This window comes from Adiantum capillus-veneris, chromosome 11, assembly GCF_014529385.1.
Source record: "Adiantum capillus-veneris isolate H3 chromosome 11, ASM1452938v2, whole genome shotgun sequence".
NCBI classification, from domain to species: Eukaryota; Viridiplantae; Streptophyta; class Polypodiopsida; order Polypodiales; family Pteridaceae; genus Adiantum; species Adiantum capillus-veneris.
This window is the reverse complement of record NC_140941.1, coordinates 161,581,887-161,605,348: the sequence shown is the minus strand read 5'-3', so window position 1 is coordinate 161,605,348 and position 23,462 is coordinate 161,581,887. Positions and strand designations below refer to the sequence as shown.

At 47.3% G+C, this 23,462-nt stretch overlaps 1 protein-coding gene and 1 pseudogene across 3 annotated transcripts in view; one reads left to right on the top strand and one right to left on the bottom strand.

Moving 5' to 3' along the window:
* Window positions 1–23,462, top strand: part of LOC147448327 (U11/U12 small nuclear ribonucleoprotein 25 kDa protein-like) — a 102,393-nt gene that overhangs the window by 64,948 nt on the left and 13,983 nt on the right. The gene's annotated exons all lie outside the window — the stretch shown is intronic.
* On the bottom strand, window positions 11,640–12,559 carry LOC147448328 (uncharacterized; annotated as a pseudogene).

The window sequence follows — 23,462 nt, the reverse complement described above, 5'->3', positions numbered from 1 at the left end:
TTATGTCACTGGGGCCCCATCGGACGGGGTGCCCATAAGTTGGTAGGACTTCTTCTTCTGCTACTTGTCCTTCTTAGGGTTTAGGCCCCTCGGCCGGCATCTTTAAGTTGGCTCCATTCTTCACGGCTTTGACATGTCAGCAGTTTGTGACATCTCCCCTTCTTGAAAGAAAGTAATCATCCACGATTACAGCATATCTGCAAAACAACTCAAGTTAGCTCAAAAATTTCCAAGGGTCATTCCGAGGGACATTTCGAGGGACAATCACTTTGCTCTGTTAAGGAGTTAGCTTCTCCTTTCGGCTCTTTTGATCAAGGAGTTGGCTTCTCCTTTCGGCTCTCTTGATCAAGGAGTTGGCTTCTCCTTTCGTCCAGATCGGAGCTCTTGATATTCCGGCGTAGTAAAATTAGCCATCACACCCAGACCGCACTGATCTTCCATGGTGTCTTGATGCACTAAAATTACATACCCAAGCAATCTCATCCAATTAGGAATATTCAGTGGTTGGCACATCACAATGCAACACAAATGGTCACATATGCATGTTACAAGACATAGAAACATAAAGCCGCCGATGAACACTCCTCCCTCATAACCCAACAAGGTCCGGGCCGGGAGATATTTAACGACTCCCTCATCACTCCTCCCGCATAACCTAAAAAGATCCGGGCCGGGAGATATAGAGGCCTTTACAACCAAACGTCCCCCAGACCGCAGCGTGCGTCGTTCGGAGGTTTTCTAGCATACAACGGAACGCTCCCCAGGCATCGGACTACGAGGTTCAAACAACACCAAAACAGTATTTCTCACTTCTCCACCCGGGAGTAAAATCACCAATCAATAAAACTAGAGTCAACATTTCAAATTGGCACCAAGACAGGTTCAAAATAGATACCATCCATTTCAAAGAAACTTCAAACAGGATCACCAAACAAGTTCTCAAACAGAACTCAAACAAAATTCAAACTTAAAAAGCAATCTCGACATCAGCCGAGCTTGAAAAGTCGACTGACTTTCCATCCTGGAACCTGCACCAAAAATTAGGGTTAGGTTCATTTCATAAGGTCGCAGCCGAGCATAGCATGGTCCATCAGCTCTTGGACAGACAATGTTTCTTTGGCGGCGATGGTAGTCCCGAGATAGCAATCGCACTGGACTTCCAAGGTCATCAGCTGACATCTATTGAGAGATGTCGAGAAATTTCAAGTTATAATCTGTTAGGGTTTCCATGGCAAGCATTTCAGGATACCCCACTTTGCTAGAAGTTGCACTCCGAAGGAAGATGTCAGCAACCATATAACTTCGGGAAAATTTTTTCTTGAAAGCTTGCCAAGTCCTTGAAAGTGTGCGGCTTGGTAGCTATAGACATCAACATCTGCATGGCACTACTTTTGAGAAAAAAAGTGACTCGAAACAAATCTTGGATCCTTCTTTTGCAAGTGATCTTTTTGGCTTATGCCCTGTAAGACATGAGTGGTGAAGATGGGAGCGCGCCCGATGCGTGATGAAGTAAGGGTGGGAGTAGCAAATAAGTCCGGGGTTGGAGCACTAAGCTAAAATTTCCAATGAACTTTGGAAGTGCGATCTTGCTCTGTCTGCTCTTTGGTAGGACCGGTATGCTTTCAGAAACGCACACGCTTGATGCTCTGATACCAATGTCACAAGACGGGCACCGCGTGCCAATAGAAAGAACATACTGAATAGACTTTTAGCACTTCAATAACAACTGAACTAAGAGAGAAAGACGACAAGCGACACGGAGTGGCCGAATTCCACCCCAGATGGTATTGGCCACGTCATCAGTTTTTGCGTGAGTGTGTGTGGATCTTGCTTTATTTTCCTTTTTTTATGTCACTGGGGCGCCATCGGATGGGGTCCCCATAAGTTTGTAGGACTTCTTCTTCCGCTACTTGTTCTTCTTAGGGTTTAGGCCCCTCGGCCGACATCTGTAAGTTGGCTCCATTCTTCAGGGCTTTGACACGTCAGCAGTTTGTGGCAGGTGGGACAATCTCTTCAGATGCGTTTGTCTAGATGTCACTCGGATGCGGATTACTCCCCATCCAAACTTGCCTCAAAGATAGCGAGGTTGGTTGCTGCTGCATCATCCATTTTTTCTCACTGACTCCATGAGGATCATCTCATGGAATGTGCAGGGATTAGGAGGACCCCAGTTTCAGCGTCAGAGGGGTTGGCTACGTCAACAACTTCAACGATGCCTTGTGGGTGGTGAGATTGATATTCTTATGCTATAGGAGCATCATCTCTGTGACAGTTGCATTAGACGATGTGGTCAGATTTTGCATGGTCGCTATGGGACAATTTGGTTAGCTGCATTTGGACCTGAAAGTATCCAGGGAGGGTATGTATGACTTTTGCGGATTCATGGAAGCTGGCCATTGTGGGTAGAGGTATTATTGTGCCAGGCAGAGCTGAGTGGATTACTATGCAGGTTCAGGGTTCCCTCATGGGTTTCCTAAACATATACGCGCCCAATGTCGCAAGTGCACAAGTAGAGTTTTTGTCTCATGTTGTTGAGTCTTTGCCGCATGCAAAGCAGTGGTGTGTTGGGGGGGACTTCAACATGTTGGATGACCCCTATACAGGATTGGAGGTGGCCATGCTGATATGCATGGGGCTGAGTTGGCAACTTAGGAGCGTCTATGTATGACTATGAGGGTTTCTGATGTTTGGCAGCACTCAGGATTTGTGAGGCCCCTTGACAGCTTGTCTTTCTCTCGCTCTGACAGCAGGGTAGGAGGAGTGAATCTATCTCGGATAGATCGTGTCACAAAAAAATACGGAAGCGTAAACTGACTTTTAATTGTACTTCAAATACTCAAGAGAAGTGGAGAGAGAGGAAAAGCTTGACACTTCATTGGGGACCAGAAGATGGGCTGGTCCCCCCCCATAAAGAGAATATCTTTATTACTAAGGGAGAATCTTTACAAGCACAAGAACGGGGCAATAGCCCGTCCTTTATTCTTTCTTTCTGCTTCTGACTGAGAGAGTGCGAACGCTACTCTCTGAATACTGAGAGGATCTTCCCTCTGCTATGAGATTTTGGGAAGCTCTCAAAAACAAGAGTCTATCTTCCACAAAACTCAACGGAAGCTCTCGAAAATGAGAGTCTACCTTCCGCTAACTGAGTCCCTTTATGCATAATTATTCCTACAACAAAAACAAGGGAGAAACACGCAAAATGCACGCACACATGCTTGCTGTAATTTTCTGCACATAACCTGAAAATGTTACCTGAGCACCTTCCAGAGCCGAAAAAGAGACCTTTTCCACGATGGAATTGCACGAAACTTGGTGTATGCGTAGTGTAGGTACAGAAGAACTAGATTCTATATGTATTTTGCTGAAACTCAACCTAAAGGAGGTGATTAAGGGCTGAAAACAGAGAATTTACAGCCACCACACTCTACGAAGAGAGTGCCTGCTGCAACTTCTCGCGATGAAACCTCACCAAAAGCTGGCTATGGCTATGAGAGCCCTTGTTCTAGACAATGGGAGCACGAGGCCACCACATATGTCACAAGGGGTTGCTCTCAAGCTTCCATGGAGGGCTCCAATGCGTAGGGCATACTCACAATAGGGGGGGTAGGAGCACTGCCAACACTGAAAATGGGGGAGTAGGGCCTCCTAAATAGCCATCAGGGAGAGGGGACGCTAGGAAGAGACAGAGGGTGAGAGTGAGAGTGAGAGAGAGTTAGTTTGCATTGGTAAGTGTGCCAAGTGGCACACTTACTTAATAACTTTAAAAACCCTTTAACTTTCACTTTTAAAAATCCCTAGGCTATTAATGAAATGTGCAAATTAACTCACAACTGCACACACAGATGCTACTAATGAAATTGTTAGCTGCTCCCCAGCGCAATGCCGTACCGACACTGCTCTGGCATTACCTGTTCGCACTTGTCCGGTCATTTGGTCCGGCATAGACAATTAAAAATATCTTAACTGACTTATCCTAAAGCCGTAAAATGATTCAGGCCTTAGGGTTATTATTCTAAGGACCCCATCTCATTCCTGTGCTTGCACTAGTGCGCGTAATTTTCTGAGCCTGAAATCTGAGGCTACTATCTACCCCTTCATTGAAGACCTGATTTCCCAATCGCTAGGGCTTCAGGGTATTTTCTGCTAGGGTCTCCCTGAGGTGCACTGGCCCAAACTTGGACGCACCTGAGGCCCCAGAACTGCTAAATCTATTCTGATGTGCACACAACTAATTAGATAATTCTTTTCTCATAAATAAATTAATTATTTACAAATTCTGACTTAGTTACATCCCTCTTGGTTCTAAACAGTTGACCTCAACTGTAGAGCGTCAACATAACTATGCAAGATGTCTGGGTAGTCCTTAAGATCGGACTCAGTCATCCACTTTGCATCTAAAGGAGTGTAATTCTTGAACTTGACTAAATACTTTCGATGTAAACTCCCCGACTTGAGTTGTCTCTCCGAGTGGTGTATTATTTGTTTAGGTTGAAGGATTTCCTCAGTCTCTTCGACTTCTGGAGGATCTTCTTGTACTGGCGCCACTGGAGGAGGTCCAACATATGGTCGGAGGAGACTGACATGAAAAGAATTATGGATGCGCCAATGAGAAGGCAAATCCAATCTGAAAGTCACGTCATTGACTTTATCTGTAATTTTGAAAGGGCCATAAAATCTATGGGAAAGTTTGACAACTTTCCCTTTGCCGACCCGCTTTTTCAATCTAGCTTTCTCAAACCGAAGCAGGACATATTGTCCTTTTTCTAGATTGAGATTCCTTCTGTGCTTGTCTGCTTTTCTCTTCTGTTGCTCTTGAATATGAAGAATCGCTTGCTTTACTTGTTGATGGGCAATATCAATATTGTGCACAAATTCATCTGCGGCGAAGATGTTTTCTTTGGTAACCATAATAGGAAGTAAGAGTGGCTTCCCATAAATAATTTCGAAGGGAGCTTTACCAGTTGAGGAATGTATGGTATTATTATACGCAAACTCAACGATTGGTAACTATTGTTTCCATTCGGATTGTCGTTCCGAAACATAGCACTTGAGGAGATCTAAAACAGTGGCATTAGCGATTTCGCTTTGACCATCTGTTTAAGGATGATAAGCTGATGAAAAGTCAAGCTTAGTTCCCAAGTTTTCAAACAATGCTTGCCAAAATAGACTAGTCATGCGGGGTTCTCTATCGCTGACAATAGTCTTTGGCAATCCATGGTGTTTAAAAATCTGGGCTAGAAATATTCTAGCCATGTGATCAGCTTTGATCGTCTTCTTTACTGGAAGAAAATGTGCTTGCTTATTGAATCTGTCTACTATAGTCCAGATTGCATCATTTCCATTCTTGGAGCGAGGAAGATCCGTAATAAAATCCATGGCAATACTTTCCCATGGCGTGTTAGGCACAGGGAGCGGCTGAAGCTTGCCATAAACTTTATGTCTGTCATATTTTACTTTTTGGCAGACTAAACACTCACGTACATGTTTTTTAATGTCCGCACGGAGTGTTGGCCAAAAGAAATACCTTTCGAGGGCACTAGTGGTAGAAGCAATTCCCCGATGCCCGGCATAAGGAAAATTATGTGCTTCATCCATCACCTTCTGTCGTAAGGGTTGAGCTATGCATATTGCTTGTTGACAATAGAGTGTATTATCCCTGATGGAATAAGGTGGCTTTGAGTGACCAGCTTGAAGATCTGCCCAAATTGTGGCGAAGTCTGGATCTTGAGGATACATCTCGCTGAGAGATTCTAGTTCCTCATGATAAATTGTTGTTAGTGCATTGATCTTTGGACGCCTGGAGAGAGCATCTGCAACTGCATTCTTTGTTCCAGAAGTGTGTAAAATCTGAAAATGGAACATTGAAAGAAAGTTGGCCCTTCTCATCTGCTTTTCTGATAACTTTCTCTGTGTGAGAAAGTAGCGAAGACTTTGATGATCTGTCTTGATAATAAAATCAGCTCCTAATAGATAGTGTTTCCAAATGGAAAGAGCATAAATTACTGCCATTAGCTCTTTCTCGTATATGGAGACATGCAACTCTGCATCTTTAAGGCGCTGACTTTCATAAGCTATCGCGTGACCCTCTTGGTTCAAAACTGCTCCTACACAATCTCCAGATACATCACAGTATACCTCGAAAGGTTTGCGAAGATCAGGGACGGTGAGAACAGGTCCGTGACTGAGTAGATACTTAAGCTTTTCGAAAGCTTGTTTTTGTCCAGACCCCCAATGGAATGGAATCCGCTTCTTTGTCAGGTCATGGAGGGGACCTGCTATCGCGGCAAAAGCTCGAATGAAACGCCGATAATAGGAACAGAGGCCAAGGAAACTTCGTACATCATGTACTGTAGTTGGCGTAGGCCATTCTACAACTGCTTGAATCTTATCAGGGCCCATTCTAACCTGATTGTGAGATACTATATGGCCCAAATAGTGGATTTCTTTTAGAAAGAACTCACTCTTCTTAGCATTCACAAATAATTTGTGTTTGCGTAATTCTTCAAACACTAAGGCGAGATGCTTATAGTTTTCGTCTTCCATCTCTGAGAAGATTAAGACGTCATCAAAGAAAACGCCTGTGAAGCTTCTATATGAGTGGAAGATTCTATCCATCATTCTGTTGAATGTGGCTGGTGCATTAGTGAGTCCAAAAGGCATCACTAAGAATTCATACAACCCGAAGGTTGTTCTAAATGAAATCTTATGCACATCCTGAGGAGCTATGCGGATTTGATGATAACCGCTCTTCAAGTCTATACAACTAAAAACACTTGCTCCTTGTAACTTGTCAAGAATGTTGTCAATCCGAGGGATTGGAAATCGATTCTTGATTGTGATCTTGTTTAGAGATCTATAATCTATGCACATGCGGAATGTGCCATCCTTTTTCTGTACTAGCAAGACAGGTGAACAATATGGAGAAGTACTAGGCCTTATTAAGCCCTTCTCCAAAAGTTCGTTAACTTGCTTGAGAATTTCCTCTTGCTGCATTAGACTAACTCGACAAGGGGGCTGATTTGGAGGAGAACTTCCTTGGATCAAATCAATTGTATGATCCTCAGGTCGCGAAGGTGGGAGTTCATTTGGAAGCTCATTTGGAAGACTAGCAAAAAATGGGTGGCTTGTTGGGATAGCTGAATCACAAGAGATCTAGCATCGGTCGTTGGCGAATCTCATCAATTTCCTCCATGGTTAGTAGTCTGACCGAGCGTCGTGCATGCCTGGCCAGCGTGCTCCGAATTTTCTGTCGTAGCCTCCGTCGATGCTGTGTAGTTCTTCGCAGTCGCGAGCGCCTGGATTTCCCCAATTCAATCGCTCGGTCAATCAGTGTGCCTCTGGTGTGAGACGAGGGGGGGCTCTGCTATGGGAGTGGCTCTTGCGGCTGTCCCGTGTCTGCTCTGAAGAAGTCTGTGATCCGTCTTTGAGACTGGCTAGCCTCGCCATTCATCAGGCTATCTTTGTGTCTGCGCAGCTCGAGCAAGAACAAACCCAGACATCTCTGATCTTCGTATCCCATGACTCTTGAGAGTGGTCCAAAACCTTCTCTGAACAAGCAATGGAAAAGAGAGAGAGAGAGAGAGAGAGAGAGATTTTTTAACGTCTATAAAAGGCCGAAGTCGGCCTATGAGACAAATCAAAGGACATGAGGTGGGTGTCCTCTGTGTATCCGTAAAGGATAAAAGGTACAAAAGTAAAAGTGACTATCCTGTATGATGACTGGGGGAGGAAAGTGATACAAGGGTGGGGATGGAGCTCCAAAACTGGGAAAAAGATGTAATCCTATATGTTGGGGTAGAATGTACAATCATAAGATGAAATGCTATCCTATCTCTAGCTCCATCCAGTACCATAATCCGGGTGTAATACAGGATGCATGGGCGGGTAGGGTGTGAGCAGTCCTCGTAAGATGGTTGCTGGATCTGCAAAAGCTCGGAGGCATCTCTCCTCCAAAGATCTACCATAGTGCTCCTAGATCTCCTGGATCTGGTGTAGGCGAGGCGCCCTGCGTCCATGGGTACTTGGGCGTCTGCGAGCTCGGACCTCCTCAGCCTGCTGTAGAGTCACTCCTCTCTAGATGATCAGAGGTGGTGGAGCTGCTATGGTCCTCTGAAAAAAGTCTGTGAGCTGTGTCTGGCGCTCATCTCTCCCAGTTGATGCTACTTGAAGGAGGGAGTCCCGATGTTGCTGTATCTCGAGGAGAAAGCGGCTGAACTGTCGCTGGTCTCTGGACTCAAAAATCTGATGTAGAGTGGGCTGATCTGCAAACAAGGTCGGGTATCTACCTTTGATCTCCTCATGTGCTCTACATCTGCAAACATAGTGCTCCTCGCTCTCAATCTCTGCTGTGCAAAGTCTGCATATCCTCTCTGCTCTGGAGACGTGTGTAGCTCGTTCTGTCTCAATCTCTAGCTGGTGTGACGACACTCTGAGCTTTCCGATGGAGACCCGTGCTCTATGTGGCATGTAGATATCCATGTATCTCGGTCTCTGGATGAACCCATCTGCTAGGATAGTCAGGAAGTGATCTCTGTAGTACTGCCTCTTCGTGGGGAGAGGCTCTCTGGGTGTGATCCATGTCTCCCTAATGTAGAGCTGCCAAAGGTCCTGTCTGAGAACACCATTCCTCTTAGTGTGTGAGAGGCGTATATGAGGAGAGTCAGGATCATACTGAAAAGGAGGCAGGTGTGTGATGTCCAAACCATGGGATGTAAACCACTCTATGACCTATGAGTACCATGCTCTCGTGTTACCCTCCTGAAGCAGCTGTATCGATGCCTCAAAAGCTCTACGGGTGAGTCTGTCTGGTGGGAGCTCTCGCATGCGCTGAATGAAACAAATCGTTTGAAAAAGGGCCTCTACTAGCATCGATGGTGTGGCTAGCTCTGCTATGATGATGTCATGTGGTACTGAGGGTTTGCTATGGAGCAAACGAGAGATCATAATGATCTTTGGACGCTCTATTTGTGTCCATAGAGGTGCTGAGAATCCTGGTGCCCATACTGCCGCGGCATACATCATGACAGGTGTGACTAGAGTGTCAAAGAGCCACCCTTTGGTGCAGGGCTCTTGGAAGTGCGCTTGATGGCATCTGCGCTCTAGGGTGGCCAGCGCTGCATATCCTCGTGTAATCCGGTCTCGGGCTGCCTGAGCCATGGAAAATCTGCCAGTGGTGCCAGTAAAAGTCACCCCAAGTAAACATATGAGTCAACCACCTCGACCTGTCTGCCTGCTGCTGCTGCTGTAAGTACTGCTCTACTATGAACTGTCCTGAAGGTATGGAAGATCATGACCTTGGTCTTGCCAAGGTTCACTGTGAGCCCTCTGTGTGTGCAGAAATCATCTAAGGCTCATAGGTGGCTCTGTAATCCCTCTTGTGTTCAGAAACAAGGATGATATCATCAGCATAGAGCATAATGTGGAGTGGTATACCTGCCAAGTCTGAGCCCGCGCCACTTGCTCGTAGGATGTTATCTGAAATCTCGTCGATGTAGACACCAAATAGAGTCGGGGAGAGAGGGCATCCTTGCTTCACACCGATGGTGCTAGCAATGGGATCCGATAGTCCACCAGGGCATCGCACTCTACCTGTGACCTGTGCATATAAAGAATGAATGGCCCATATCATGTCAAAGGTTATCTGTAGCTCTTGAAGGCACTGAAAGAGTCTGTCTCTAGGGATGGTGTCAAATGCCTTGCGGAAGTCCACAAAGAAGTAGTAGTCTCCTCTTCCGCGCCTCCGCTCCGTCTATCAGACAGCGAAGCACGAAAATGTTATTGATAGTCAAGAAAGTGCGTCTCAAACTTGCTTGTCCTGGTGCTCGTATCCTTGATGCTTCTGCATGTGTGCTAAGCTCTACCTCAAGAACTGCCCCGTATGGTTTGGCAAGTGTGTGGCCAATCATGATAGTCCTGTAGTTCCCTAGATCCAGGGAGTCGCCAGATTTGTGGATAGGCACAATAGTGTGCATAGTCCACTCCTCTTGTAGTCCCTCAACCAATGCACGGTTGAAGAGACGTGCTATCAGGGGGGAGAGAGTGTCTGCCGCATAGATCAGGTGCTCGCTTTGTAGGCCGGTATGATCTGCTGAGCGGCCGTGCTGTAGGCGCCGAATGGCCCTCTCCACCATAGTAGATGTAAAGAAAGTCGAAGTGGTAGGTTGAGGGTCGGATGGCTCTGGGATCAGTGGCTGCCCAGGTATTTGGTATAGGCGATCGGCATAGTCATGCCAGGTCTGAGGGTCCTCTAGTGGGGTAGTAGGACGTGGCTCTCTAAGAGTCCTCCATGCTGTGGCGCAGTCTGTACTCATGAGAAGGTGGTATAGCTCAAGCTCTTGCTGCTCCTCGAAGGCCCGCCTTTTACGGTGTGTAATGGCCTTCATCTGTCTCCTGACCTCGCTCTCGGGGATCTCCTCCAAGGCTCGTTGAGCCCGTAGCTGTCTGTAGAGGTCTCTGCATTCCCTGTCATACTATATGTAGAGGTCTCTGCATTCCCTGTCATACCATCTATTCTGGGGCATCGTCCCAGAGGGTGGGGGTCGGCCACTGGGAGTGGTGTGTGGGAAGCAACTGAGGGCTGAAGTGTGAAGAACTGCGGAGAGCTGGCTAGTGAGTGTAGAGAGTGGTGTATCTGGATCGAGAGCATAGATCCCCTCATACACATGTGATGAATAGACTCTGGCAAGCTCATGTGTGAAATGTATGGTAGTGTGTGGCGTGGGTGTGGGTGGTGTGTGTGAAATGGGTGAACCAGTGAATGAGAGAGCAAGGTATGCATGGTCAGCCCCGATAGGTAGTGGTGGGATGGTGAAGGATGTGAGCAGGTGGGCTGCCTCTCTGAGGCCGATGATGTAATCCACTGTACTACCTCCACTAGATACCGATGGTGGTATGCAAGTCAAGCCTCCAGATGATGGCCATTGCGCCATCCTGTTATAGATAACGAGACGGTGCTGTGATCCCAGACGGAGTATGTGTCTCCCATATGGTGTGGGCGTGATGGTATCTCCGGAGGTCCTCTCAGGCTCTGTGCTCTCCAGGATGGAGAGTAGTTCTAGGTCATCGAAGTCGTAGATGTCACACTCTCTACTTTGTGTCCTGGCATTGAAATCCCCCATAAGGAAGACTTCCCCTAGTCTGGAGTACTCCATGATCCCCTCTTTGAGACACGCATATGGTGATTGTGTATCATCCTCCTCCTCTCCTACATGTGTATGGGTCTCCACTACCCCTGCTCCTTCTGTATGTGCAAATCTAGAACTGCTAGGCGCGAAGTAGCAAATGGCAATGTATAGAGTGTGCTCCTCCGATAGCTCAATCCGTATCCACATGTAGCGTGCCTTTGGGTCGCGGGCTACTATCTGTATCTTGCTGTGAAGTGAGCGGCGATAGAGGATTGCTACCCCGTCAGATCCTCTAGAAGTGTTTTGCTGTGTGCACTTCCTGTGTAAAGACTCCCATTGGTAATCCTGTACTCGAGGTAGGCCTCTCTCGGGACTTGCATGTGTCTCTGTGAGTAGAAAAATGTCTCGGTCATGCATCACCTCCTCTAGTCTCCTTGGATGTGTCCATAGAGAGCCATTGCAGTTCCAAACTGCCATGTGTATCTCCTCGTATAGTGTCCCATAGGCCGCAAGTCCCTATGCTACGGCCTTGCCATCAATGATGACTCGACCGTCTCAGTAGGAGGCCCGTTTCCCCTCTTTGCGTGCTTGTTGTACTCGAGGCATGCATGCTCTCCTGTGTTCTACTTGCATCTCTGTGAGGTCATCATCAAGGTAGATGGGGGCCGCTGTGAGGCCTCGTAGAATGACCCTCTTGCGGATGAAGAGGGTACGGGCTTCTTCCGAGGAAATTGGAGGATGAGGGGCCTCTTTTTGGTTGGGTCTTTACCGGCTCTCCAAGCTTTGGTGAAGGGGGTTGGGTCTTCTATCTTGTACCCAAGTTTGGTACATAGGGTTTTTCCATCTTTCTCGGGAGCGGAGTCTTTTCCTTCTTCCATGCCGGTGACTCGTATATTTAGGCGGCGAGCATGCCTCATCTTCTCCTCTTCAAGTGTGGTGTGTACAAGGAGGGCCTTTTCTTTGTGAGCGTCCTCTTTGGCTTCTTTTTTAAGGTTGTTCTTGACCACCTCCACCCACCCTTCCTTTGAGGCCTCGAGCTTGTCTTCCGAGCTTTCGGTGAGAGCTTTGGTGAGTTCTTCCTTGATGGCCTCCTTGGTTTCATTGTTTATTTCGCCTTCCTCGGAGGTGAGAGATGCGATTGAGGCTTTGAGGATGGCCATTTGTTCTTGCATCTCCTTCTTCTCCTTTTTCCATCCTTCTTGGGCCTCCTTCCACATCACGAGCTCCTTCCTTGTCTCCTCGTCTTTAATCTCTTTTTCTTTGACCCACTCCTCTTTCTCCTTATTCAAGGCTTCCACTTCCTTCTCGTGCTTGGAGAGACGGTTGATGATAGTGTTGATGACGGAGTCCGTCATCTTCTTGTTCTCCTTGATTGTGGCATTGAGCTTGTCGTCCATCTTGGTTAATTCCTTCTTGGTTACTCCTCCTTTTGCCATCTCGGAGCTTTTTTGATTTGTTCGTTTGCCTTGCGTGACTCAAGTGTTGAGGAGAGTCATGTTGAAATGTAGTGATGTGATGTGAAATGTGTGTATGTGTGTGTGCGACAGACGGATGCGGGTAATGTGTGCTGTGAAAATGTTATGCGCAATGTGTGTGTGTAGAGGGGCGGCAGCAGAGCAGGGAGGGGTGGGGGCGGCAATGCTGATGCAGGTGCAACAGCTACAGGCGTGTGGAAATGCAGTGGAGCGGCAGCAGCGCGCAGGTAACACAAGGGGTGCTGGTGGGCGCTGCGTGAGCAGCCAGAGAGAGAGAGAGAGAGAGAGAGAGAGAGAGAGAGAGAGAGAGAGAGAGATTATTATGATGATGATGTATTTACGTCCTCAGGGGGCCAAAATGACCCATGGGACCCAAAATCTCATATATGAGACTCCCCTCTTCCCATGTGAAGGAGGGGGCGTGTCATAATTTTGTGGTGATCTTGTTTGTGAGTGTGGTGTGATGTTCTAGCACTTTGGCAAGATAGATGCTTAGTGCTATTGGAGAGGGATGTGTTCTTGAGAGAAGCTCCTCAAATGTAGTACATCCTTGAATAAGTTGGGGAAAGTCGACCCGAATGTGCGCATATGCTGGACATTCAAGGGTTACATGTGCCTCATTTTCCAATGAATTCAAGTTGCATTGAGTGCATCTCCTCATGTTTGCATCAATATTCAGCCATCCCCCCGTTTCACTTTTGAGCATGTGTGATCTTGTCCGCATCAAGGTGATGGCCCGTCTCGCACGGTAGGACATGGGTGTCCTAATATGTATTTGGGTTTCCCCGGTTTTGTATAAACATACAAGGGATGCCCAAAAGTAGAGCCCCAAAAGCTTCAGTTCTAAAAGCACTTCAATTCAAAAAAATCGGGTAAAGCTGCCTGTGCAAAACACGAAAATCCGTAAACCAATGCCATGTGCCAGCCAATGCGATTTACAGAATTTAGCTGATGTCAAGTTTTTGATATTTTAGGTTCTAGGCCCCTCAGCCGGTGCTCTATAAGTTAGTAGGGTTAAGTTTAATAAAAACCCTAACCCCCTTCTGTTTTAGGCGCCTCGGCCACACTTTATGGGTTCAATTCATCTGGGCTCTCTAACCCCTTGTCCTCATGGCCAGTGCTTTCTAGTTGGGCACGCCATGTCATTACTTTGTGACAGGCTGATAAGTGATTCTTGATGCTCCAGAATTGTGGTTATGAGAGTCACAATTGAGAGCCCACACTGTGGCTGGGAGAAGAAAGTGTGTAGGTCTAAGTCATGGGTGAAAATGTGAGGGAAGCAAGTTCGGATGTGAGAAAAAGTTGAGCACTCTAGTGGTTTGTGGTACTCAGGCTCTCGAACTTGCAGTGAGCATAATGTGCAGAGTTGAGTTGACTCTTTTCCATTGCCCCAACGCCCTGTCTCGCATCGAAGGGAGTGGGAACTGAAGCCGAATGGCTTCAGTTCTAAAAGCACTTCAAGTCAAAAGCATCTGCACCCAAAATTTGGCGTTCAAAATCGGCTAAAGCTGCCAATGCAAAACACGGAAATCTGTAAAGCAGTGCCACGTGGCAACCAATGCAATTTACAGAAATCAGCCCCAGATGTCAAGTTTTTGATATTTTAGGTTCTAGGCCGCTCGGCCGGTGCTCCATAAGTCAATAGGGCTAGGTTTAGTAAAAACCCTAACCCACTTTTGTTTCGGGCCCCTCGGCGACACTTTGTGGGTTCAATTCATGTGGGCTCTCTAACCCCTTGTCCTCACGGCCAGTTCTTTCTAGCTGGGCACGCCATGTCATTACTTTGTGACAAGTTGATAAGTGATTCTTGATGCTCTAGAATTGTGGTTATGAGAGTCACAATTGAGAGCCCACACTGTGGCTGGGAGAGGAAAGTGTGTAGGTCTAAGTCATGGATGAAAATGTGAGGGAAGCAAGTTTGGATGTGAGAAAAAGTTGAGCACTCTAGTGGTGTGTGTTACTCAGGCTCTCCAACGTGGAGTGAGCATAATGTGCAGAGTTGACTTGACTCTTCTCCATTGCCTCAACGCCCTGTCTCGCATCGAAGGGAGTGGGAACTGAAGCCGAATGGCTTCAGTTCTAAAAGCACTTCAATTCAAAAGCATCTGCACCCAAAATCTGGCGTTCAAAATCGGCTAAAGCTGCCAGTGAAAAACACGGAAATCCATAAAGCAGTGCCACGTGGCAACCAATGCAATTTACAGAAATCAGCCCCAGATGTCAAGTTTTTGATATTTTAGGTTCTAGGCCGCTCGGCCGGTGCTCCATAAGTCCATAGGGCTAGGTTTATTAAAAACCCTAACCCCTTTTTGTTTTAGGCCCCTCGGCCACACTTTGTGGGTTCAATTCATCTGGGCTCTCTAACCCCTTGTTCTCACGGCCAGTTCTTTGTAGCTGGGCACGCCATGTCATTACTTTCTGACAGGTTAATAAGTGATTCTTGATGCTCCAGAATTGTGGTTATGAGAGTCACAATTGAGAGCCCACTGTGGCTGGGAGAGGAAAGTGTGTAGGTCTAAGTCATGGATGAAAATGTGAGGGAAGCAAGTTCGGATGTGGGGAAAAGTTGAGCACTCTAGTGGTGTGTGTTACTCAGGCTCTCGAACTTGCAGTGAGCATAATGTGCAGAGTTGACTTGACTCTTCTCCATTGCCTCAACGCCCTGTCTCGCATCGAAGGGAGTGGGAGCTACGATAGTGCGTATCTCCGACAAGGGGATAGGCTCAAGCATATAAGAGTGAGTACAATTTCCTCTTTCGGCGAAGAACATGGTTTTGTAGTTGGGTTCAATATGGGTGGTGTAATGTATGAAGCGCGACCCACCGGATTCCTCTCAAGCTGTAATACATTGGCGTTGTAGAAAATCTCCATTCAATTGGGAGTCTATCAAGGCATCGCGGAGCAAATGTAATGCATCCCATCTCTAAAACCACTTCTTTGTGTTTTCCATCCATCCCGTGCTCTAGATCTTGCTTTTATGTGTCTTTTGAACTTTTTTCCTTGCTTCCCATGCAATTGTAGGAAGTCGATGTTAGGGGTTTTGACGCATCTTTATCATGTACTCCACAATTCTTTCCATGCCCATAACCTCAATTGGAAGAGATCCCGACTCAAGAAGTAGGAGCGTATATGGTGTTTGTGTCTTAACTTGGAAGTAGTTTGTAAGAAAACGTTTTTGGACACTCTCAAACTGTTTCCAAGGAGACTTTGAGATGCTCCCTCCCCACACTTCAACTCCATAAAGAACCGGTGTCGCCAATGTGTCAAAAAGGTACTTCTTGAGAACCCAGCATTTGACATCCCGCATTACACATGTTCACAAATGCGTAGTTTGCTCTCTTCCCAGCTTCCAAACGACGCATAGCACATTCATGCCACTTGTGATTGGCCAGAATCTCAAGGCCAAGGTACTTAAAGCTCTCAAAAACAGTGTCCCATTGTTATACACAATGCATGGCTTCTCCTTATGGTTGGTTTTCACAAGCATAACTTATGTTTTTTTTTTTTGCAAGAAAAAGGTCCTTCCATTAGTTAATAATAGCTGCCCAAAGGCTACAAGCCACCTATGCGAGAATGGGCTACATCAGAAAAATGGGGACACTCCCAAAGATAAAAAAGTATATACAAATTGAGGACTAGATCAAGAGATGGGTGGAGGAAAGAGCCACACTGGTGGCCGGTAGTGCCATCTAGGCACGCCCTGAAGAACCATGGTGAAGAACGGCCCTGGGCGCCAAAGTCGCGAGAAAGCCTCTCGACGCTCCCGCATGTGGTCGGAGGTGCTGTGAAGTCTCTCAAACTGACCCTGAGTGTGTGAATCAGCTCCAGCCAAAAGTCACGAACAGTCTCTACCGATGGGATAGGGCGAGCCTCGAAGATACGAAAGCAGCGGGCCTGCCAGATGAACCTGAGTGTCATCCGTAGACAAGCTCCCAACACCACTTTCTATCACTTCACCACTCTTGGGTGGGTGAGCTCTGTGGCAAGCTGGAGTGTAGGTCGACTCCCCTGAATCACTATCATCCTACTGGTGGAAGCCAACTCAAAATGGAGCGCAAGGCCCGTGAGAGTAGACCAAGCTACAACACCCCAAGTGTACTGTCGGGCTGTGGAAAAGGCTGGCATCAGCCGAAGACCCGAAGCAAAACCTGCTATGCCATGGGGTAGTCCCACAAACAATGACGCTGACTCTTAAGGATGGCCACAGGTTACACATGCTGCCGAGAAGCCGCTGTGTACCAACCATTTCCCAATTGTTGTAGCTCTGTGTGCAACTAGCCATTGAAACATAGTAACTCTCCTCGGTTGCCTGCTGTCCCACAACGGCTCCCAGAAGCCTGACAAGAACTCGGTTGTGAAACCCTCCTCTGCTAGTGAAGTGCTGCAGCAGGGCGAGCCTCGCTCCGTGCTGCCAGTATGTGTCGCCCCAAGCGAGTTGTGTAGTGGAAAAGAGTCCCTGGGTGATCAGCTGAAGAGAAAGGATCCCGCTAGAACCACTCTCTGGGGTCCCACTGCACTCGTGCCAGAGGGCGGCTCTCCCGAGCCCAAAGCCGCAAGTGTCCTGTCTCAAGATCTGTTGGGTCAGTCAGGATCTACGACACAAGTCCTCCCATAGATGCCCACAACTCGGAACAACACTCTGCAACCTATGGTGCCTCTACTGAGAGTGTGAAGAAGACCCTGTAAAGAAGACGCTGTGAAGAAGACCCTCTCCCTGAACCTCGGAAAACATGTGGGATACTGACTCTGAGCAAGCCCTAACTGCAATGAGGACCTCCGGACGCGTGAAGGCCCCCATCCATCTGGGAGCTGTTGCCTCAAGAGGGGTATGCCACTGAGCTGGTAGCCTCTGTAATGTCCTGACACATGCTCTGCACCCCCCTCATGCCTCGTAATTGAAGGCTATGAATCTCCTCGGGAAGGCCTGAAAATTGTAGCCAATCGCCAAGAGTGCGGGTGGGACCCTCTGCCATGGGACCCCAAGAAATGTGAGGCTTGCTACCAAGTGGCCTCTCTGTGTGCTAACCATGGGGTTCCAAACAAGAGGCTGCCTCAAGCGCTCTTCCATGCATGTGGGTTGTGCTGGTCCAAGCCACTCCATAGCTGATCCGAAAGCAGGCTCGCAACAAAGCAATCCTCCCAACTCTTGCTTAGGCCAACTTGGCGCATCTCTATAAAATCCACCTGATGGACGGGCTCCAAGGACCGTCCCTGTAAGGGACTCAGTCACGAATCCGGTGTAGCAACAACTCCTTCCATGGCTCCTCCCTTGGAAGAAGTCCTTTGACCACAAGCTTCTCAAGGAGGGCTCTGCTCTACCATGCTGGTGAACGATCCCAGCCCTCCCTGAGAACATGGTAAGGTGATGACCTGCCAGGACACTTTGACCCGGGCTGACTAGGTGTCGCGCCCGGATGACAAAAGTTCAGGAACTCGAGACGATCCAGCAAGACGTGATGTACCACATAGTAGCCAAAAGCACCTGGTTGGCCTCTACAACTCTACCAGCTGGCTGAGGTAGGAACTCCAGAAGATCCAGCAAGATGTGATGTACCACATAGTAGCCAAAAGCACCTGGTTGGCCACTACAGCTCTGCCAGCCAAAGAGAGCCGTGCCGAACTCCAATCAAGCAAGTTCCTCCTTATGGAGAGGAGGAGGGGAGCAGTCTGCTGCTCTGGAGACAAATCCAAGCCAATCTGACAACCCAAATAAGGTACAGAAGTCCCTGGGGGCATGCACCTGAAGCCCTCTCCCGGCGGCTAATCAGGCGTAGGAGCACTGCCAACCCAGAAAGCCACAGTCTTCCTCCAGTTGATATGTGCTCTTGATGCACAACAAAACACCTCAAGAGCCTGCTCACACGTGTGCAGATCGGCTTCATGGCCCTCCAAGTATATGCCTGATTCGTCAATGAACTCAGTGTCAAGCAGCTCGTCTCCCCTAAGAGGGAGCTCTAAACCACGCAAACCAACCTCCTCTGAAGTCAAAAATCTGCTCATCGCCTCAGCATAGAAGAGAAAGAGGAAGGGGGGCAAGAGGGAAACCGTGTCTAACGGAATGCGTGAGCATGAAGCGTTAGGGAACTATTCCCCTGCCAAGAGCACCTGACTGTGCGCACATGTGTAGAAAGCTGACACTCCTCTGATCCAAGCATTTGAAAACCCCATCTTGCGCAAAGTTCCCTCCAAGAAGTCCCAGTCAACTCTATTGTTAGCCTTCTCAAAATTGAGAAGGAGTATCACAAGTTCCTCTCCTTGGAGACGTGCGAGGGTAGATGCCTCCCAAAAGGTAAAGATGTTGTCAAGGATATTGCGCTCCTTGACAAAGCTTGTCTAGGTCTCATGTATAATGCTCTCAAGTAGCGGCTGAATCCTCAAAATCGGAGCCTTTGCTACGATTTTGGAGGCTGAGTTGAGAATGGTGATTGGCCGTGTGTGTTTCCCATTCCCCCTCTCCAACGTGCCAACGGAAAAGAATAGACTAAACAACTTTAAGCACTTCAAATAACAACTGAACTGAGAGAGATGCATGATAGGCGAGACGGGGAGTGGCGGAGTTCCACCCGAAGAGAGCACTAGCCCCAAACCTTGGCGCCCCTTTCTGTATTTCTTTATATTTCTTGAACTTAGTACAACGCTGCTACTCCATCCTCTGCACCTCTACGCGAGAGCGTGCCAGAGAATGAGCCCTTGGCTCATATTTAAAGGCCCTTGGCCTCTCAAAATCAGTTTACATGAAAAGCTATAAACTTAAAAGCATCTGGTCCAAAAGCGCTAGCACCAGAAGTTGTCGGCACGGGTTTTACAGAAATCTGTACAGCTACCACGTCAACATGTCAACGCAAATTGCGGATGTTAGTACAGCTGCCACGTCAGCATGTCAACCCAGATTGCGGGATTCCATATAGCTGCGCCACGTCATCAGTTGATCACAAGAGACTGAGTGCTGGTCCTGCTTTATTTAATCTCTCTAGGTCACTTGGACCCCATCGGACGGGGTCCCATAAGTTGGTGGAAACTCTTCTATAAAAATAGGCCACTCGGCAAGACTTTGTAAGTTGGTAAAACTTCTTCTGCTGCTTCTGCTTCTTCTTAGGGTTTAGGCCCCCCGGTCGGGATCTGCAGGTTGGCTCCGTTCTTCGATGGCAAGCTTGACATGTCAGCAGTTTGTGACAGGCCTTTATAAGAGTTGCCAGGGCCTCTCTCCCTCAGATTGGCTTGGGAGCAATGAGCAAAGGGAGAGGACCCTCGGACATTGTACTTTGCTCAGAATTAATATAAAAATAAAGACCGAAAGGGTCGCTAGACTTTGGAGCCAATACCTTTGGGCATGGAACTACGCCGGGTGGTGCCGTCTCTCAATTGTGATTTAAAGTATTAAGTAATTTTCAGTTTCTCTCTCTGTGTATCACGCTAGATTCCCGACCTCGGGTGTTCAAGTCTATTACAGTGGTATCAAAGCACAATCGATTTTTGTTCTGTGGAGAATCCGATCCCTTCGGCTGCGACGCAGGTAGATTCATTGACGAATTCCACAAGGAGCAAACTATTGCACGTAACCATTCAGGTTCAGGTGAAAACACGGAAGATTCAAATGGATGACGCGCTCCTTCTGTCGACTCGAGAGAAGAATACGGGCCATTTCCACCCACGGAGTATGAGTAGATGGAGATGCAACGTCAATAGCAAGTTGATGCCTATGCTCGGTAGATGCTCCAGTATTCAAAAGATCCCTAATATGCGAAATTTTGGACCAAGCATCCGATCAACGAAATGCATTCTCGATGGCGTACGGCCATCAATTCACCTTTGAAGCCAGCTTTGAAGAAAACACTAGGGTGTATTTGGAGGATGAATTTGATGAAGCAGTAGAAAGGCGAGTGAGCCGACTCTTGAAGACCAAGAAGCAGCTGAGGAGACACAGTCGAGCAATAGACTACCCTCGCTGCTTGGGTCACAAGTCTACTTTTGCAAATGCGTGAAAGACAAAGAAGCGTGTACGCTTTGAGGGTGTTTGCAGTTCATCCTCATCTCCTTCTTATAAATCCGACAGTTCTTCCTCCTCTGATTCTAGTGATGAGGACAACAAGAGCAAGAAACGAAGAAAGACTCAAAGACACGGAAAGAACAAGAAGAAGGCGAAGAAGAGCAGATCCCACCGAAGTATTCAGACAGTTCTGAGGACGACTCATCGTTTTTGAGAGTTCGGACTCCGATGAGCAGATGTTTTACTCTAAGAGGAAGCACTTTTACAAAGCCAACCAATATGACTTTCTCGAGGATAAGAGCAAGAAGAGCAAAGATTTCAAGGAGGGTGGACAAGCCCTAAAGTTTGATACCTTTTCGGGCTTTCGAGATACTCATAAGGCCCTCGTTTTCATCCAATAGTTCGACATAGCTTATTGTGGAGGGCACTATTCAGAGCACTCCAAGGTAAGGAGGGAAGCATCTTATCTGAAGGGAAACGCACAAACATGGTGGTCCAACCTATTGCTACGAAAAGAAGCACCAACGAAGTGACTACAGTTCAAGCAACTTTTCACTTCTTTTTGGCTCACTCAGGAGTACGAACGTGATGTGATCACCGCCCGGAATCATCTTCGGATGACCAAGGAAGATACTTTAGACATCTACTGCCAGAGATTTTGGGATACTTTTCTACCGGCCTCTTTTTAAAAAAAGGTTACCTTTAAGCGACAGATCGAGCGATTTTGTTGTGGTCTACCTAAAGAGATACAAGATTACTGTCTATTGCAAAAGTCCGAGTCCATACAACAACTGATGGGACATGCTAAGCAAGGGTTTGCAATGCATGCGGGTACTCTTATGTATCGCACTAATCAACTCTTGACAACAAGGACCGGCGAACAACGGTAATTAAAGAAGAGGAAAACAGAGGGTCACGCCCTCGGTTGTGAGTAGAAGAGCGAGTTGAGTATCTCAAAGAGGGGAAGTGTTTTAGATGTGGAGAACACGGGCATGTGTCTGCCCGGTGCCCACACAAAGCACCCAAAGGACAACCAAAAGACAAGCCAGAGAGTTCCAGAGCAGCCGAAGAGCGTGGAAGAAAAGGAAAGATGAAAGCTAGACTGGTACTAGACTGTGTGGGGACAAACCCTGATCAAATGGATGAAAGTATGGAACTTTGCAAAGCTTGGGGCAAAGTGCGAGACCAGGATGCCCTTATTTTCTTTGATGAAGGAGCCAAGGCCAACTTCATTTCAATTGAATTGGCTGCTCGACTTCGAATTACGCCCAAGGAAATGGGGCCACCGACCGAGGTAGTTCTAGCGGCACCTGGATGGGATGTTTCCATTACACTTGTCATTGGCAAACTTCAGTTGCATTGTAAGGGGTATTTAGGGTACGAGGACTTTCACATCATGCCTTTGGAAGGGTGTAACGTCCTTCTAGGAATCCCTTGGTTCCACAAGAACAGCACCGTGGTCGATTATAGGACAAGGAAGGCCACCAAAAGAATGAGAAGGGCAAAGAGATTGTACTTGATGTAAAACTGAAGGGCGAGTCCGTCCCACTTGTATTGACTTCAACCATTTCCAAATTAATGAAATCTAGTCTTTGTGTTTACTCGATCTTCTTGAAAGAAGTGAATGATAACCAAAGGTCAAATATGTTAGACCTTGAAAAAGAACGACAAGATTTTCTGCAAGCTCAGGTTGACTGTTTCTCTAAAGGCTTACCAGGGGAGTTACATCCTTCACGTCCTGAAGATCACACGATTAGCTTGATTTCCGGTAGTACACCACCGAATTGGCCACCTTATCGAGTTAGCCGAGCCCAAAATGAAGAAATAATGAACCAGGTAAAAGAACTTCTTGAGAAGGGTCTCATCCAGCCTAGTACTTCACCATTTTGTTCGCATGTGTTGCTGGTTTGGAAGAAAGATGGATCTTGGAGAACGTGCATTGACTATAGAGCTCTCGATAAAATCACTATCAAGAACAGATTCCCTATCCTAAGGATCGATGATATACTAGACAGACTTCAGGGTTCTACTTGCTTTAGCAAAATTGATCTGAAGAGTGGTTATAATCAAATCCAAACTGCTCCTAGGGACGTCTACAAGACAACTTTCAAGACGACTTTTCGTTTGTACGAGTATTTGGTGATGCCCTTTGGTCTCACAAATTCTCCGGCTACATTCAATTGCATGATAAATAGGATTTGCAAAGAGTACCGATCATTTGTGGGTACATTCTTTGATGACATCATCGTCTTCTCCAAGAGTAAGACAGAGCACAGACACCATCTATTACGGGTTTGCCAGGCACTACTCCTACTGGAATGAACACGCCAAGCAAGTCCGATGCGCTACTGGCGAAGCTCGACAAGCAGAGCAAGAAAAGAAGGGGGGGGGGGGGGAAGGGGGAGGAGGAGGAGGCTTGCGATGTGGGGTAGATGGAGAGGGAGTGGATGGGGCAGCGGTCGGTGGGCACGGCTGTGAGCAGTGAGTTGGGCAGCGAGGTGGCGAGGAGGGGTGTGCGCGGTGAGGCAAGAAGGGGAGGCTGTGGGCGATGGCGAAACAGAGCAAGGGGGGGATGCGCGAAGCAGCAACAGCGAGCACCAAGCTCCTGTTGCAATGTATAGTATAATCAGCCCCTTATGCTAGCAAAAGTTATCAAAGACAACCATAGCTTTTGTGCATCCTCTAAAGTGTGTAATAGAAGCACTACATCATCCGCATACAACAAAAGCATGATTATCTCATTGCAAATAGTAACCTCTTCAATGCCTTCTTGTTGCATAAAGTCAAGTACCATTTGTTCCAATTGATCAATGCATAGACCAAAGAGAGTTGGTGACAATGGACATCCTTCTCTAATCCTACTAGTGCTCACAAATT